Source organism: Telopea speciosissima, chromosome 7 (assembly GCF_018873765.1).
Source record: "Telopea speciosissima isolate NSW1024214 ecotype Mountain lineage chromosome 7, Tspe_v1, whole genome shotgun sequence".
NCBI classification, from domain to species: domain Eukaryota; kingdom Viridiplantae; phylum Streptophyta; class Magnoliopsida; order Proteales; family Proteaceae; genus Telopea; species Telopea speciosissima.
The window spans coordinates 6929673-6946913 of NC_057922.1; the positions used below are offsets into that span (position 1 = coordinate 6929673).

Here is a 17241-nt window from a genome sequence, read left to right on the forward strand (position 1 = left end):
ACTCTAATGGATAAGACGCGGGTCTACCCCGATCTTTGGGTAAGCTCAAGGTTACAGGCTGGAAAGATTTTAAGCACTCAGTCCGCCCAGCCAGAGGCCAGTTTCCTTGTATACAGACCATTCCTAAACTGTATACTAGCATGTATAGTAGAACATCAAATCTAACCTTAGTCTGGGTATCTATGTTGAAAAGCGGTAAAGGATATGAAAAAGGGGAAATATGTAAATATGGGACGGGGGACCGGACTTGCTGCCTTCTTTGCCGTGAGACGGGTGCTTCAAGTGTGAACGGTGCTGATGAAGATGGGTGAGCCGACGGTTGAGAGGCTACTGCATTCACCTCTGTACTTCTGGTTGGGAACGCCTTTCGAGTTCCACTAGTGCTAGGTATTGATTTCCCAACCCTGGGTAATTGATCGGCATGAATTGCATCCTCTATCTGCTGTCCAGCCTCGAGGAGTACGGAAAATTTAGGTTATGACAATAAATCCAGTTCACTAATTGTGAAACGTTTCATTAATCAAATATATCAACAGAATCATTTCATTTTTTCGGCTAATAGTAATAGTTCTAACCAAAATAAATTTCTTTATCGTTTTTCCAAAACCTTGCTGTTTATTGGGAAGTGCATCACTTCGTCAAGCTGCTTACATACCCTTGATAGGGATTGGGTTAGACATAGTTCACGATTTGTGTGTGTATGGACCGAACTTGAACATCACTTCGTCAAGCTGTCTACGTATCCTCACTTTGAGGAATCAGGTCAAACATAGTTCCCATGAGAGGGATTTTGAAGTCTGGAATATCTATTCTTGGTAAATGGTGTCTGATGACACCATGGTTTAAATTATTGAACCGTATCGTATCAGCCAATACGTATCGATATCGCAAGCATAGTTGTCAAGGAGGCTAGGCAAACCAAGGCAACTGAGGGGGTAAAAAACCAAGGCGACACCAGAAAACAAGGCAAGAGAAATGCGCCTGGACACCTTTACAACTATGATAGCAAGGTATCGATACGATACAATGAGACATGTATCTTTTCTTTTTTTTTTGTAGATCGGCCAATACGGCACGATATGATGCAATACATGCCATTAAAAGCTCGTGTTCACATTTCAGAACTCAGAAACGAGTTTTGAAGGCGGAAATGACCATCCGAGAGTCTCATTCCTTGCTCTCAACCTCTTATTTCTACTTTTTTGACTTGGGGTATACATTAAAGCATCAAAAGCAAATCAGATTCAACCAATAAACCTTTTTTTCAATCATTCAAGTGGCTGAAATCAAAGAGCGAACGAGAAGTTCTCAGAAGAGGTAGGTATTCAAAGAACTTGATTATTTTGGTCAAATCAATAAGAGAACTTGTCTCATTATACAAAAATAAACTGTTACTACATGCAAGAAACCCCATGACCCCATCCATAACAATTTCAATTGAATGCACTTGTCTCATTATACGCTGTTCTCCATTTTAATATTTATGCATGATACATGTTATATATTACTTATTTATACTATTTTTTGCTCCAAAAGTGTATTTCCATGCATATCTTGACCATTTTCATGTGTATGTTTAGCGTATCTTGTATATCTCCGATACAATACAATGTCTCTTAAAATCACCCCACCAATACGAAACGCGATACCGATACTTTAATCCTTGGATGACACTGACTGGATGTCAATCGGACTCGCACAGAAAAAATTTCTGTTTAAAATGCCTAGATTGGCCGACAGAATATGCAAGGAATTTGACGAGACTGAATGTCAAAACCACCTATTTAGGGCATGGTGAGTCCAATGCAACTGACTGGGTGTCAATCGGACCCCCATAGAAAAAGTTTCTGTTTCTAGGGTCCAAATTGGCCAACCGAATCTACCGAGAATTTGGAAAGATTGAAGGTCAAAACCGCCTATATATATATATATATATATACAATATATATTAAAGCCTGGGCTTAACACAAGTGGGCTGTGATGGGCTCTGTTAGTTTTATGATATTATATATACACTATATATTATAGCTTGGGCTTAAGACAAGTGGGCTGTGATGGGCTTTGTTAGTTCCATGATTGAATGGGCCATGATATTAGATGAATCAGAGCCAATCATGGCTGGACCGGACTTGGGAAAACCCTGCCAGGGTCGGGCTGGGTTGAGGGTATGCTTGGCCCTGGCAGGGTCGGGCTGGGCTTGGGTTTAGGTTAAGGCTCCTAGGGTTGGGCTAGGGTTTAGGGTAAGCCCGGCCTGTTGAAACCCCTAAACATAAGGGAATAAAATTTTAGAAGGGATAATGTAGAAGGGGTAATGCAAACCCGGGTTCGAATAACCCTTATTGGGTTGCTTGCAGGCCCACCCAAGCAAGGAAACAACTCAAATCCAAACACAAGTGGCAAAACAGTAAATAATTTGAAGATTTGTAAGAGCAATGGCAGAATGGTAATTAATCTGAAGTTATAAAGAAGGACTGGAAGAGTTGTAAATTATCAGAACTCCAAACATAAGTAAAGGGTTCAACGTGTGGGTAGAAGGGTATTCTTGGAACTGAATCACTTAAAGTGGGGGTAAACATAATAGCATCAATGAATTAAGGAGTTTGGTGTAAATAACAATAGTGTCCTTGCTTGCAATTTCACAGGATTATATCTTCTTCAACCTTCGACAGAATAGAAACCCAGAATTCAAAAACGGAAACCCACAACTGATCTAATCCATCAAACTCCCTCAATAGGCCTCCCTTTGGTCTGAAATTTGAAGAGGAGGTAGCTATCACGCAAGCCTCTGAAGATCAACTTCCAAAACAGTGTCAATCGACAACCGGCAAGCTGGAAGAATCTCTGCAACCTGAACTTAACGAAGGATTGAAGATCAGATCTGAACCTGAGTTGCAGCTCACAACAGATGAACCAATCGGGAGCAGGGATCCAGGGTATGAATCACCTTAGCGAAAAGAATTTGTGAATCAAATCTCAGCACCAGTCGATGTGTGTGTAAGGATCCAACGATGTCTTCCCTGAATCTGGTAGTACCGCCCAGAAAGAAAAAAAAAAAAAAAAAAACTCAGAAACCAAGGCTATAATAGGAGATTAAGGAAGCAGGGAGTGGGTCTAAGGTTGGGGAAGAGACAGAAAATTAAAGAAGAAGAAATCGAAGAGGAAGGAGAGAGAGGTCGCACGACCTTGTTAGCACCAATCTGGTAACTAAACCAACAAACTTTTTTCATTCAAATCTGAAAATAAAACGTGATTACAAGAGTTTTTAAAGATAAAATAAAGACTCTTAATTAAACTCTGAAACTGAAATTAACCTTAACTCTAAGGGACTCATAACTTAAAAAGGTCGTAGATAGACTACCACTAAATAATCTATTACAACTAAAACAGAAAATTACATGATAAACTCACTAATAAAAATCCTACTAAATAAATAAATTAAATACCCTACTGAACCCAAAGACCCATTTGGACCCGGTTCATCCACACATGGATACCCAGATGGGTTTGGGTCGGTCCAAGGAAGTGCATCTGCATCGAGGGGGAAGGGGTACTATGTAACCAAAAATAAAGTATGAGACCTGAAAAAGGTGGAGGTATAATGGGAAATAAGACTCTAACTAGTAACTACACTACGTGATCGATATAGGAAGGAGGGGTCAATTCTGGCAACAAAAGAAAATCGGCCTAAAAGAGAGAAGGGGGTAAAATGGGAAAAATAAGAAGAAAAAAAAGCTTTAATGATGAAGACTTATCATGTTTCACGGGGAAGGGTTGACGAGGCTTCTACTTCTGGAGAACCCAAGGAACCCTGCGGCGGATGGAATGGGGTTCAAAACTTTATATGAGAGTTCGATCAGGACTTCAATTCTCTCGGCGGATGGAATGGGGAGTCGACTACGAAGACGAAAATCAGGTACCCCAAAGTCTCATCTCTGAAACTCTTTTCTTGCCTCTTCTTTTTGGTCCTATGCCTCTCGTTCCTTCTTCTCTCTCTCTTTTTTCACTCATTCCTTTTTCTCTCTCTCTTTTTTCACTCGTTGAACCGTAGGGGGGGTGAGCGAAGTCAGAGGGGAAAAGAAAGAGGCAGCAGGGAGAGTAGTTGGTTGGGAATTGAAGGGATGGGTTGGGATAGGGTTCTCGACTTCTGTTATAAAGAGATTTTTTTTTTTATTTTTTTTTGGTTACAGCGAGAAAGAAGGGAAAGGGAAGGTGGGGTGCGGGAAGGTTAGGGTTGTTGCGGGTTGGGGTTTTAGTAGAGTTCAAAGGACAAGGGTAAGTGGCTGAGAGAGTAGAAGGGATTTTTTTTAACAGTAACCGAGGAAGGAGTTTGGTACCGCTAGGTGAGTTTACTCAGGGAAGAAAAGGGAAAACAGTAACGGGTATAGAGCGGAAAAAGGGATTGATGGGAGATGGATTCGGTTCTGATACCAAACTGGAGGAAGGGCCGGTTAGGAGAGAAGGGAAAAAACCTGAGAAGGGTCTCAGAGTTGGAGCGGAAAGGAAGAAATCGCATAAGAAGAAGAGAAGGGAAGTTCACACACGCACACCTAGCCACGCAGGCTCTTCACAAACACTTCACTATTCCATTCTTCAAATCTAAAGATTACTTGCACGGTTACATGTACTTAATTAAAAAAGAAACCCAATACGAAAAGGAAACTTACCCAAACTTGGAGACTCAAATTAATTAGGAAACTAAATCCTAGTAGTTAACTCCTTCTTTGGGCTCGGTTCATCTCCGTCTGAATACCCAAAAGGGTTTCCGCTGGTCACTACCTGCATCACCAATGCAACTGACTGGGCATCAATCGAACTCCCACAAAAAAAGATTTTGTTTCATACGGCCCAGAATGGCCGACGGAATCTGTCAAACTGAAGAGTACTTAGGATGATGTGGCCCACCACCCCGGGGGTTCAGCCACAAGTGCACAACAGGGATCACCCGCATCGGAAAGAAATACCTTAATACTAGTCACAGAAATTTTGCCAATACAACCACGTATAAATGTAATGTTCTATGCTATTTATGGAAATCCGGCATTATGACAGGGTGAAATATAATATTTATAGAAATCCTGACATTATAAGGGCGTAAAATGTCATATTATATAATATTTATAGGGAAAAAGATTTATGTCTGGGGGTGTGGCCTACGCTAGCACTCCCATGAGTCTACCTCTCTCCTCCCCCTATCAAAAAACACCTCTGCCCCCTTGTTTTGAAGAGAGAGATAGACACATTGGAGTGCTGGCGTAGGCCACACTCCTTGACAGAAAACTGCTTCCCGTATTAATAAAAATATCGGCATTATAAGGAGTAAGAGGGTATTTTTGGACGGAAAAATTTTGAAAAAAGGGATATTTTATAAAATATTTCACTAATTTAAATCAATTAATTAAATGAAATAGGGGAGAGAAAAGTACCACTTTGGCCCCAAAACGGAGGGTGGTGCATACTCAAACCTACACAAAGTTTCGATGTTCTTTTTGAATCCTCAGCGAAATTCAGAGCCCAAGGGCACTTTCAGCAGTATTTTTGGAAAATTTTGAAAAAATGTGGGATTTCATAAAATATTTAACTCATTTAAACCGATTAATTAAATGAAATAGGGGAGGAGAAAAAAGTACCTCTTTGGCCCTAAACGGGGGGTGCATATTCAAATCTACAAAGTTTCGATGTTCTTTTGAATCCCTTGGCGAAATTCCGAGCCCAAGGGCACTTTCAGCGTATCTCCCACGAATACAGTGTTTTAAACATTATTTTCAAATAATTCTGAGGTTTAATTTTGAATTAGGGGAGGGGGTGTCAGACAGCGATATCCGAAAATCTGACCATCGGATTTGATGGGCCATATATCATCAGAAAGTATCCAATGATGCAAATATCAACCGTAAATTTGGCCAGGAACAGAGTTAAAATTGTACCCAAAGCGGGGAAGAACCCGCAAAACAGGTATTTTGATGAAATAATGGCCAAGCGGTGTCATCTTCGCACCAAAGATTAGACATGGAGTTACAATTATAAAACAGAGGGCCTGGCCAAGAAGTTTCAGGTAGTTACGAAAAGGTTTGGGTATCCAAATCACCGTAGGAGCAAAATGGTCATTTTCGGTCATACGAATTCCGAGAGCAGTGCTTGCCTCGAATCATCATCATCCGGAGGGTACTTCAGGGTTACAAAATTTTAGTGTCTACACTACCCTAAATTATGGTGGCCAACAGTAAAGTTATTCAACAGCTCAACTCCCACGAGGAGGAAACCTGAGACGACAAGACCCGTCTCATTAAAGGATGGTTGATACACTTGCCACCAATGTTGATGGTTTCAACTCTATGGTCACTTCCATTCAATCCATGATGGCATCGCTACAAGCTTCTACTGACAAATTGATAGCTTCTGATAAGGGATAGTGTCTCATTATGTCTAGTGATTCTTCCAAATCTATACCACTTGGACCGTTTAATGTCGCACCACCACCATCAATGCCACATGATACATTGCCATCACCACCACCACCACTACCACTATATGAAGTTGGATGACATTATCATCTTTATGGAGCTGACAAACGAGCGAGGTTGCATGTACTCAGTTTTTATGAGGACAACCACCCGGAACAATGTCTTAACTAGGTTCATAGTTTGGAGATATTTTTCAGATACTATGGTTGTATGGGTTAATTGAGACCAAAAAGATTCTATTTGCAAAGGCTAAACCAAAGGGCACGGCTCGAGTCTGGTCGATCAAGCAACACCAGTAAAATCGAATTTGAGGCAACATGATAGTCACTACTTGGGTTGAGATGAATGATGTCATGAACCGGAGATTTCTACCGACTGACAACATGCAACATCCACCCCAAGTTTGCACAACTGAAAAGTATGTGGCCAGATTTTTACTTAGACACTCGATCTGATTTTGAGTGGGATGAGGAGGTATTGCTAGCACAATTTTACAACGGCGTGCATCCTCATGTAAGTGCCGCACTAGCATCCAGATCCAGTTGACTGTATACGATTGAGGACACAGTACAGGTGGCATATCAAGTAAAAGAAAGTCTGGAGAGGCCCTATACTCTAAAGACTTTTATACAAACACTCCCTCGGGATGGTAGCAAAAGCAAGCAGCCTGCTCAACCGGAGAAGTCTTTCAACAAGCCACAGGCTTAGTGGCTTTCCTATAGCATCCTCACGGCCAAACCGTCTATATTCTCCACCTCCGTGTGGTTCCAATAAACCTTCAAAACCGCGGGCTGAGATAAAATGTTTTACATGCAATGGGTTCGGACATTTCTCTGTTCAGTGTCCTAATCGTCTAGTCATTTTTGTTAACAACGAAGAACTCAAGGCTACTGCCTCAAAGTAGCTACAGAGAACAAGATGGTACTTTTAGAGCGTGAGGTTGACGATGATGATAGTGATGCAGAACCCTAGTATTGCTACGTTTTTCGTCCACTACTGGTTACACATAAGGTCTCTAACAAGGATGATTGGCGTCGCAACAATATATTCCTGAACCGAGTACGATGCAACGACACTCTATGCAGTATGGTAATCGATAGTGGTATTGTACTGATGTCATGTCATCTCTAATGATGCCATCTTAAGCTCGGTTTGAAGACAAGCCACATCCTAACCCCAACAAAGTTGCTTAGGTGAACATGACGCCATTCCCAAGCTCGGTTTGAAGACAAAGCCACATATTAACCTCTATAATGTTGCTTAGGTGAACAAAACCAACTTAAAAAACAAGGAAAGTTTGCTGGCATATTCTACATTTCTACTAGGGGATTGATCGATACAATGCAATGTGACATCCAACCTCTAAAGGTGTGCCACATTCTCCTCGAGCGACCATAGTTATTTGACAAGATGTATAACATTTGTGGCTCCGAGAAGACTTATTCCTTTTAAGCACGGTCAAGGACGAGAATCTACATGATATTAGAAAGTTAATGCACACACACACACACACAAAATATTTTATAATGATATTATAAAGTTCAATTAAAAAATTGATGAGGAGAATCAGAATATCAAATAGATAATGCAATTATACATTTTACAACACACTAAAAGATTTTCATAGGATTAGAATAATTCATTAAGGTTATATTTGTATCTCCAAACTGTTATTAACAACCTAGGGGTTTATTTTCTCAATAAAACCCTTAAGATCATAGTCCTGTGAGCATGGTTTAAAGTATCGACCAATACGATACGATATGGATTGATACGTATTTGTATCGGTCGATATCAATACGATACATACCGATACGTCTCCTTTTTGAAAAAACAAATGAACTGTCTCGAATTGTATAGACCGATACAGGCCAATACAACAGGATACGACCGATACATATCGATATCATCGATACGTCTAGTAAAGGGTTCTATGGATGGTTTAATACGCATTGATATGTATCGATACGTATCGGTCAATACGACTCGATACATACCGATACTTACCGACATGTACCAGTACATATCGATACCATCGATACATTCCACAAAAAAGCCATTTTCACTCACAGACTCGATACAACTCCTAATCTAACAACAAAATGAAGGAAAACTCTCAACCAAGAGTCTAAAATCTTGCATTTAATCTTGGTTTTTCACACTTTTAAACTAAAAAACGATTCAAGGAGTGCTACAACATCATCCAATACTCTTCATAGCTATAGACAATTACAACATGTAAGAAACCTCATCTTTTATAACAATTTCAATTTAATTCCCTTGTTTGGTTATACATTATTCACCATTTTAGTGTTTATGCATGACACTTATTATATATTGTTTATTTATATTGTTTTTTGTTCCAAAAGTGTATTTCCATGTGTATTATGACCATTTCTATGCGTATCTGTATGGTTCAATACGTATCTCCGAAACGATACGATACAATACATCTCTTAAAATCACCCGACTGATACGATACCCAATACCAATACTTTAAACCTTGACTGTGAGAACAAAAGGATCCTCATCCCCGTAACAGATTTATTTTTTTTTGAAAAAAAATCAATCTCCTCAGGAGTTATTTTCAACGTATTGGACTTCTATAATAAATTTTTTCCTAAGGTTTAATATAAGCCGTTCATAGCATCATATTGCATTATGTATGACTTCGCATAATAGAAGATCTTAAATTCTCTTCGCAAATGGACAGTGTTCTTAACCTAAACCATAATGACATTCAGACAATTTTTTTCCCTTCTCATTTTACTCAACTGATGATTGAACAAGACAATACACATCAAGCGAAGACATAAACAGGGGAGAATATGTAGCAGTCATACAAAATAAATCACGATGTAGGATAAGAGGTAGCCGACTTCTAACCTCCACCATACGGCTCCCAAATTCACAATACTCAATCCGCTCCAGCTGAAGCAGGAGGACAGGAGGGAAGTCAATGAACCGGACATGCTTCCTAGCATCCTGGAAAAATCAAATTAACAACATTTCCTCTAAGAATCATCTTCAAGCAAGTCAACAGACATATGATCACGTTTACGTCATCACGTCAAGCAATTAAATATAAAACAAATTGTTATCTATATCCAACGAAAGTTGAAGAAGAGCCCAATAATAAACAGGAAGACATTAGAAATGATAAAACTTAAAAAATGTCTCTTCTACTCGTCATTAGTTTCGGCAACTTCTGAAGGCCATAACAGATGAGTTCAACAAATCTAAGGAAAAAGGAACTGATTAAAATAAGTTATTTTTTACTTTCAAAACCAATCTAGAGTTTGAATTCTTACTAGAAATGGCTCATCATGTATGCCTTACACACATAATACATTGTGATGCGTGACAAGCATGGAAGCCCCTATAACCTGTCAGTTTGAAGCCTGAGAAGCTCCAACATTACTATACTGCTCACCATTAACCATGAACAGATAGCATCTTACCTGAGGTCCATGTTGCGCATCATTATACTTGTTATGGCCCTCAAGGTGTTCAACTTCCACGTACTTATCGAAAGAAGCATAGACGTTTCGACAGCCTTTGACATCGACCCGAAGACCTGTGGCACAAATATATAGAGTTGACTACCATGTAAGCATATTAATTAAGACCATACAGTTCTAACCTGGAAAAATCAATAACGAAACTAAAATACATACCGTAAAATGATTCCTCTTTTTCAAACTTGTTTTCCACATTGATGCATTCTTGATGCCCTTCAAACAACTCTCGTATTCTACCCTCCAAACCAGTTCCCTGAGCCAGTAGATAAAATGCTAAGTTCAGATTGCCTCCATAGAGGCATAGATCTTGTAAAATGGGGGGAAGAAAAAGCAATAAGCACCTTCATTTCATCTTCCAGCTTTTCACAAAGATCCCTATTAAATTCCAGTGCATCATGATTGTTGAATACAAAAGCTTTTCTCAGCTCTTTCATCACAGCAGTATTGTTACTGTACTGAAGCCTACAGAATAATCTCTGAAGAACCAGAGAGGTGCTCCTTCGAAGCATATCATTCTCGGTTGTTGGAATCTTGTACACAACCTAAAACACACGATATAAAATACAATACTTTGTTATTAGGGAGGGGGAAGCAGCAAGGGAATATTTTAGCAACTAGATAGCGTGAAAAACAATTCAAGGCTTCACCTTCCTAAAGCAGGGGATATGGTACAAAGTCTGGAAGAGAGAATTCATGTAATGGGTTCCACTTTTCCCCTTAAGTCCAACATAACCTGTTTCCTTTTTCAAGTCATACACAGCCTTGACAGCAACCTCAACTTCCACTATAATTGTGTCACCCACAATATATCCGTTACGCATGTCATGAAGTTGACTGAGATGCATGAACTGCTCAAAACCCTGGTGACTTAATCCAGCATGAAATCGATGATGTGTCTCTGACTCTGACAAGTAAGAGACTGGAGTTATCACCAAATTAATAGGTGTAGCCAATACTCAATCTCCCTGTCTCTTTTTCCAACAAGAAACACAAATACCGAACACACACTGCAAGAATATCATTCCAACCCGTATGCAATTATTTAATTTGAAATCTGTGAACAAATCATACTGAAAAGACCAGATTTCCAATACAATGATGAACGCAAATTAACCCTATGCAGTGGAATGAGCTTTTTCTCCTATAAAGCTCAAGAACAACTACAACCCAAGCCCATAACATAAAGGCCAAAGGAACTCTTTTGGCCCAGTTCCTGCAAGTGAGGCAATAGGGAATCAAATTGTGCAAACCCAGTATTCAGAAAGCGATAAAAATATTGTGATGCATGGCGATCACAGGGGTAGTTTCAGTATGAATACGCCTAGTCCGAACCAAAAGTCCCGAGGAACTTTCAGCAAAGCTCTGGTAAGTAAGGCAATAGAAGAGAATATGGGAGAGTACGGTGACAAAGATATACAATAAAAACTCTATGGGTGATCACAGAACAAAATTAAGGCTGGTTTCACAATTGTGCATGCATTAACATCTGAAACACAAATTTGGTCCAGAAAAGCATCTTCCCCTAAGCAAGCAAAAATGCAGGATTTTACAACAAAAATATCCAACCAGATAAAAAGACAGAGTATATGATGAACGAGTATACCATATCTAAATGTGTTTTTACTATCGATTTGACAAATCACAGCCAAGCTGAATTGAGCGCAAATACACCATTTGTAAGGCAAAATCGCCGCATCTGCAACATATAGAAACATGGACAAATAGTTCGGGCTTTTTAAATGAATGAGCACCCACCTGCCCAAAGCAATGCAAGAGTCAGAGATTAAACAGAATAAACACAAGTATCCATCAATTTGCAGAAGAAAACAAACGATAGAAGAGATCCATATACCACTTATAACCCCCGGCATAGAAAACATCAGAGTAGTGCTCCTCGGCATTCAAAGTAGAAAAAGCTCTTAATCTTCCACGTGAATATCGACAATGGAGGATCCTCGACTGGCTGGTTCTCAACCGTACTGGCAGTCTCTGCTTGCGAAACTACTAATAAGTAGCAAAATAATAAGAAAAGAGAAAACATTGAAACCCTGAAAACAGTCATCGTTAACAGACTAAGGAGACAACCATAACTCCCATATCATTATTAAAAAACAAAGAAACAACTTTTGTCCATGCTAACGAAATCCGATAAACCTATAAACATTAGGTCACAAAATTCACAACCCGTGCGCAAAAACAACTAAAAGTGTCACCTTCCATTGGCTGGGTACCGTCGGCGAAAGACGAATGCTGCAAAACGAAGCACGAATCAGAGCTTGCATCCAGTAAAATCAAACCCTGTCAATTGAGTGAAAACCCTCAATATCAAATATAAAACTGAGATGGAATTAGAGAAATTGCGACTGAGGTCTATTCGGAACCTCCTGATCGGAAGCAGAACCCTAGGATGGTAAATCGATGAATGTAAACCACAATACAGAGAGAGAACCAACGAGAGATTGATTGATCACAAAATCAAATACGACAGAACGACACCAATTTAGGGTTTTAAAGATTGAACCAAATTCCCACAGCGGAATGAGAATAATTAATGCTTTAAAAATAAAAATAAGAGGATGAAAAAGGCGTGAACCAATTGATAATTCAGACAGTATTTGCCCTTATTGTTAATGAATGATAGAGAGAGAAAAAGATTAAGCACCGCTGAAGGGAGCGGAACACATCTCATGGTTGTTCTATCACTGTCTATAGCTAGACCATCGTCTTCGCCCTCCATGATTTACTGTAATATGAGACTCGTAGTTGCAGGTTCCATGAGAACTGTAACCAAAAGAGAGAGAGAAAGAGCTGGAGGGATGTGAAAGACTGCTGTGGAGATTTCAGTTTTATTTATCTAATTTTACTCTTGTTGTTTAACTTAAGTTACTGCAAATTATGGCGGTGGCAAAACCAAGCCCGAGCTGCTAGACCAACCGAAACCGACCGAAAAAACCTGAATCGAATCGAATCGAATCGATCTTTATTGGACTATTGTAGACTGGATATGGCAAAACCTAGGGGTGTCAAATGATTCGTTCGGTCCGATTTCGGTCAGGCTGAGTCGGTTTCAGTCTTGAAAAGAGTGAGACCAAAACCAAACTATTAAGAAATTTTGGTTTTCGTCATTTTTTGTTTCGATCCATTGTTGTTTCGATTTATATAACGAGTTAATATCGATTTAGATCAGTTTGTTTTTGGGTTTGAACCATAATGGACTTTTACATTCTTAACTTATAATGAGGAAAGAATCGTTAAAAAACACTTTAATTCACCTTCCCCATGTTAAATAAGTAAGCAACCATGAATGGGAAAATTGATTTGATGCTTTAATGTTGCAATCTGAACAAAAAAGAATAATTTGTAAGGGACAGATAACTAATATTGAAATCATTTGATAAATAAAGTTAATAGCAAAATCATTGTTACAACGCATATAATTATTTATCATTAATTGTAAGAGAGAGATAACTAATATTGAAATCATAAAATAGTAGCATTGTTATAAATCAATTTCTGTATTCATAACCTCATTCTTATTATTTCTAACAATTGCCCCTACAGTCCAAAATTTTCTCACTAATATTGAAATCAACAGATAATCAATTCACATATTCTTTACAAAAAAAAAAAAACTATTCATAACCTTATACTCAATATTTTTTTATCGATTTCATTCAGTTTGGTTTTCGGTTTGGATATTAGTTGGTTCGATGTGATCCAATTTTCAACCGGTCTAATTGTATCCAATCCAAACCAATATGAAAAGGATCGGTTTGGTTAGATTCGATCAGGATTTTCAATCAATTTTGATCGCTCTTAACGGTTCGGCCTATGTTTTGACACCCTTAGCAAGACCATATTGAAACCGGATTGCAAGAACCAACCGAAAATCGAACCAATGAAACCAATTTAAATAATCATTGAGTATGAGGGAATTGGCTATCCATTGTTTTAGGGGAAAGTACATGCCCCTCCCTTGTACTATGGCCCAATAACACAATACTCCCCTTGACTTTCCCCAATTGCACTCTGACCCTCTCTAGTTTGCTAGAAATTACTATTATGCCCAGTTCGTTAGCGTTCGTCTGTTAAATGGTGACGTGGCTTAGTAATATTTTAAATAATCCCCAAACTAACCCTAGATCCTTGTGAGATGACCCTTTTACCCTTTTGATTAACAATGAACATAGAGGCACCTCCGTTTCTTCTTTCTCCCAACTTCATCTTCCTTCTCTGTACCTTGTTATCATCAATGAATAAACCTAATCCCATTGCCTAATTAAGCACTGTGGCTAGAAAAGAAAGGATACAGTATGCCGAAAGCGCCAAAACATAAAAGAGTATAGATTGAATTTGAGTCTGAAATTTGACAAATAACCTATCTAAACATCCACTCTCTAATCAACGGTCAAAATTGTCATTATTATTTTTGCCATATGGCAAGATAAAGTGGATCATTAAGATAAACTTATCTACATTGGATGATGAAGTAGTAATTTTCCTTTAATTGATTAAGCTTTCCAATTCATTGGCTTCTTGGTTTCATATATTTGATTAAGTGTTACAGACCTCTAGGCTTCTGTCCTCACCTGTTCTATGTTTAGATTTCCTGCTTTTCTTTCTTGGTCAAGAAATGAAGGGATGCCATGAATACTCTTTTTGGAATATTCTCTTGTCCTTTGAGAGAGGGAGGAGTCAGGATAAGTGGAATGCCAGTGCTTATTTGTATACCTCTTTTAAATGTTGTTTGCTGATTAAACAAAGCACAATCAGTAGTTAAGATGTTTGAGAACCATCTCAACTTTTGAACTCAAAAGTAAAGAAACAGGGAAATTTCCCTAATGGAGAATAACAAAACACTTCCAAGGCCCCATTTGACTAGAAGTTCAATGAAGCAAGCAACCAATACAAAAAAAAAAAAAAGAAGGTTCAATCCTTATATGGAAACTAGGGTTAAGGCAAAACACCAATTCTAGGGCTTATCCAAATCAATCAATCCCTGAATGAAAGAAGAAAAGGGAAGTTTTTATTTGGGTGTATTCAAGAAACAATCTCTTTGCAAAGCGGGGAGTAAAGCTGTGTACATTATGACTCTCCTCCAAATGTGCACTAGGTATGCCCATTGTTTATCTCTTCCTTGTTACTTACAACCAGGAGCCTTAGAGACTTATTAGAAGGGAATGGATTTGATCAGGCCAGGTCATGACTCATGAAGCTACAATGTATATACATTGGCTTTGGAGACTATAAGAAGTTGGAATTTTATGTCTCTAGACCATGCATGGCTTCCAGCCTCCAATGTGTCTATCAGCTCCCTAATTAACAACCTTACTTCCTTTCGGAGCAGGATTTTGAGAATCAGGATTGGATCCACCATGGCCGATCTCGAATCTAATTGATTATGGATTATTGGATTATTACAAAAAACAAAAACAAAAAAAAAAATCTTGGATTAGGACATATTTTGGCCGATTCCTGTCAATTTCTCATTGATTTTGATCGATTTCTATCAATTATTGTAAAACCTATGGTTTTGGTTAGGATATATATGAACAAATCTGGATATACTACATATCTAATACCAGATTTAGTAGTCCATCTCAATTCACAACAACATAAATCTCCATTTACCCAACCTGACAATTGGCCTGAAAAAAGGACAGCCCAAGAGTAGGCCCGAATAGAATCTGCCCTTATGGCTTGGCCCGAATCTAGCCAAACCTAGTTCTTGCACACCTCTAACCTGGCCAATCACGAAATTTTACATTAACCTCCTTTATGGCCAACGAAACTGCAATTGCAATGTTTTCAGGTCAAGTGGTTGCGTTTGCAGCGCCATTTCTATATTCCCACGAGACCTTTTGGAGAAATTGAAACCCTAGGTTTTCAAGACGAAGATGGACGAGCTACACCATTCTTCTTTGTAGAAACATATTGTCCATGTTAGTGAAGACAGTAGAGGGGGCATGGAGTGCTAGGAGCCTCTCAACCATCACCATGATTATCATGAGTTAGAATGTGAAACGGATAATTCCAAGTTAAGTAATGGGTTGTGTTTGGTATGCATTCTTGGAATGCATTCTAGATCGATTTCGCATTCTCGGAAGATAAAAATAATTATTTTTATCATCTGAGAATGTGAAATCGAGTTAGAATGAATTCCAAGACTGCATACGAAACACTGCCTAAGAGAATCCTGAAAACAAATATACTATCTCACAAACCTGATTTTACTTTTCCTATGTGAAATCAAAGTGATGAGCACAGCAAACCTAAGGCAAGGGGAATCCAACAAGGAATCTATGGAGCAGTGCAGATTGGAAACCATCTCTTTTACAAATTTAAAACTTAGAAGGATTCAAAACAAATGGTTGATTGTGTAATGCGAAAGGAGAGTTATCCATGGCCTTTGAGAGATCTTTTGATTGTCTTCTACCTAATGTCTTCTCTTTCTCTTGGTTCTTACTTTTTATGTGCTTCGTTAGCTTCTATATGATCCACATGCTCGTATGTTTATTTTCTTCTCTCCATGATAGATTGTTCATGATAAGATTCACTTATTACTATGCCATGATTTGCATAATCCTGCATATTTCACTGTATTCTCCAATGTTTCATCGTGTTTTACTTTCATCTTGCCTCTCAAGGGAGCTAGAAGGGGTAGCCATGGGTTCATTTTGTTTTACTCTCATATGGTGTTAAAACTATCAACTCTTCCAAATGTGTACATATAAGATGCAAGATCATTGACTAAGTCTTCACGCATGAGTTAGCTAAGAGAACCAGGGTCAAAAAGTTAAACAGCTACGTTGATGATGTGTATTCACTCTGTTATTTGAACCCCGAGATTGGTAAGGGTGAAGGCCCCATACAAAAGGAGATGCAAGTTAAAGATGACAGAAAAGTCCAATCGTATGGTCACAACACCAATGGGCAAGGGAATTTAAGAAATGTCACCAACATTTTGTGTCATTCGAATCACGATGCAAAACTATAGCAAAAATGGAATCATTAATTGGACAATCTAAGAGCTGGAGATCGATGTACTTTCCATTTACACAAACTGAAAGGCTAGAGAATCCCCAGCATCAACAAACCAACTGTACAACCCCCAAATCACCTTGAGACACATCTAATGAGAGTGGAAACTGATAAGTACATATTATAAAAGGGAAAAATACTCTGCTACCATCCAATAATGTCTCCAATGGAGATGAATGGGTTCTATTTGTAGGAGATGTGTATGTTAGAGAATCAGT

The 17241-nt window shown here is 38.7% G+C and overlaps 1 pseudogene; it reads right to left on the reverse strand.

Moving 5' to 3' along the window:
- Positions 1 to 12719, reverse strand: part of LOC122667456 — a 48828-nt pseudogene extending 36109 nt beyond the window's left edge.
- Between the last annotated feature and the right edge of the window lie 4522 nt (positions 12720 to 17241).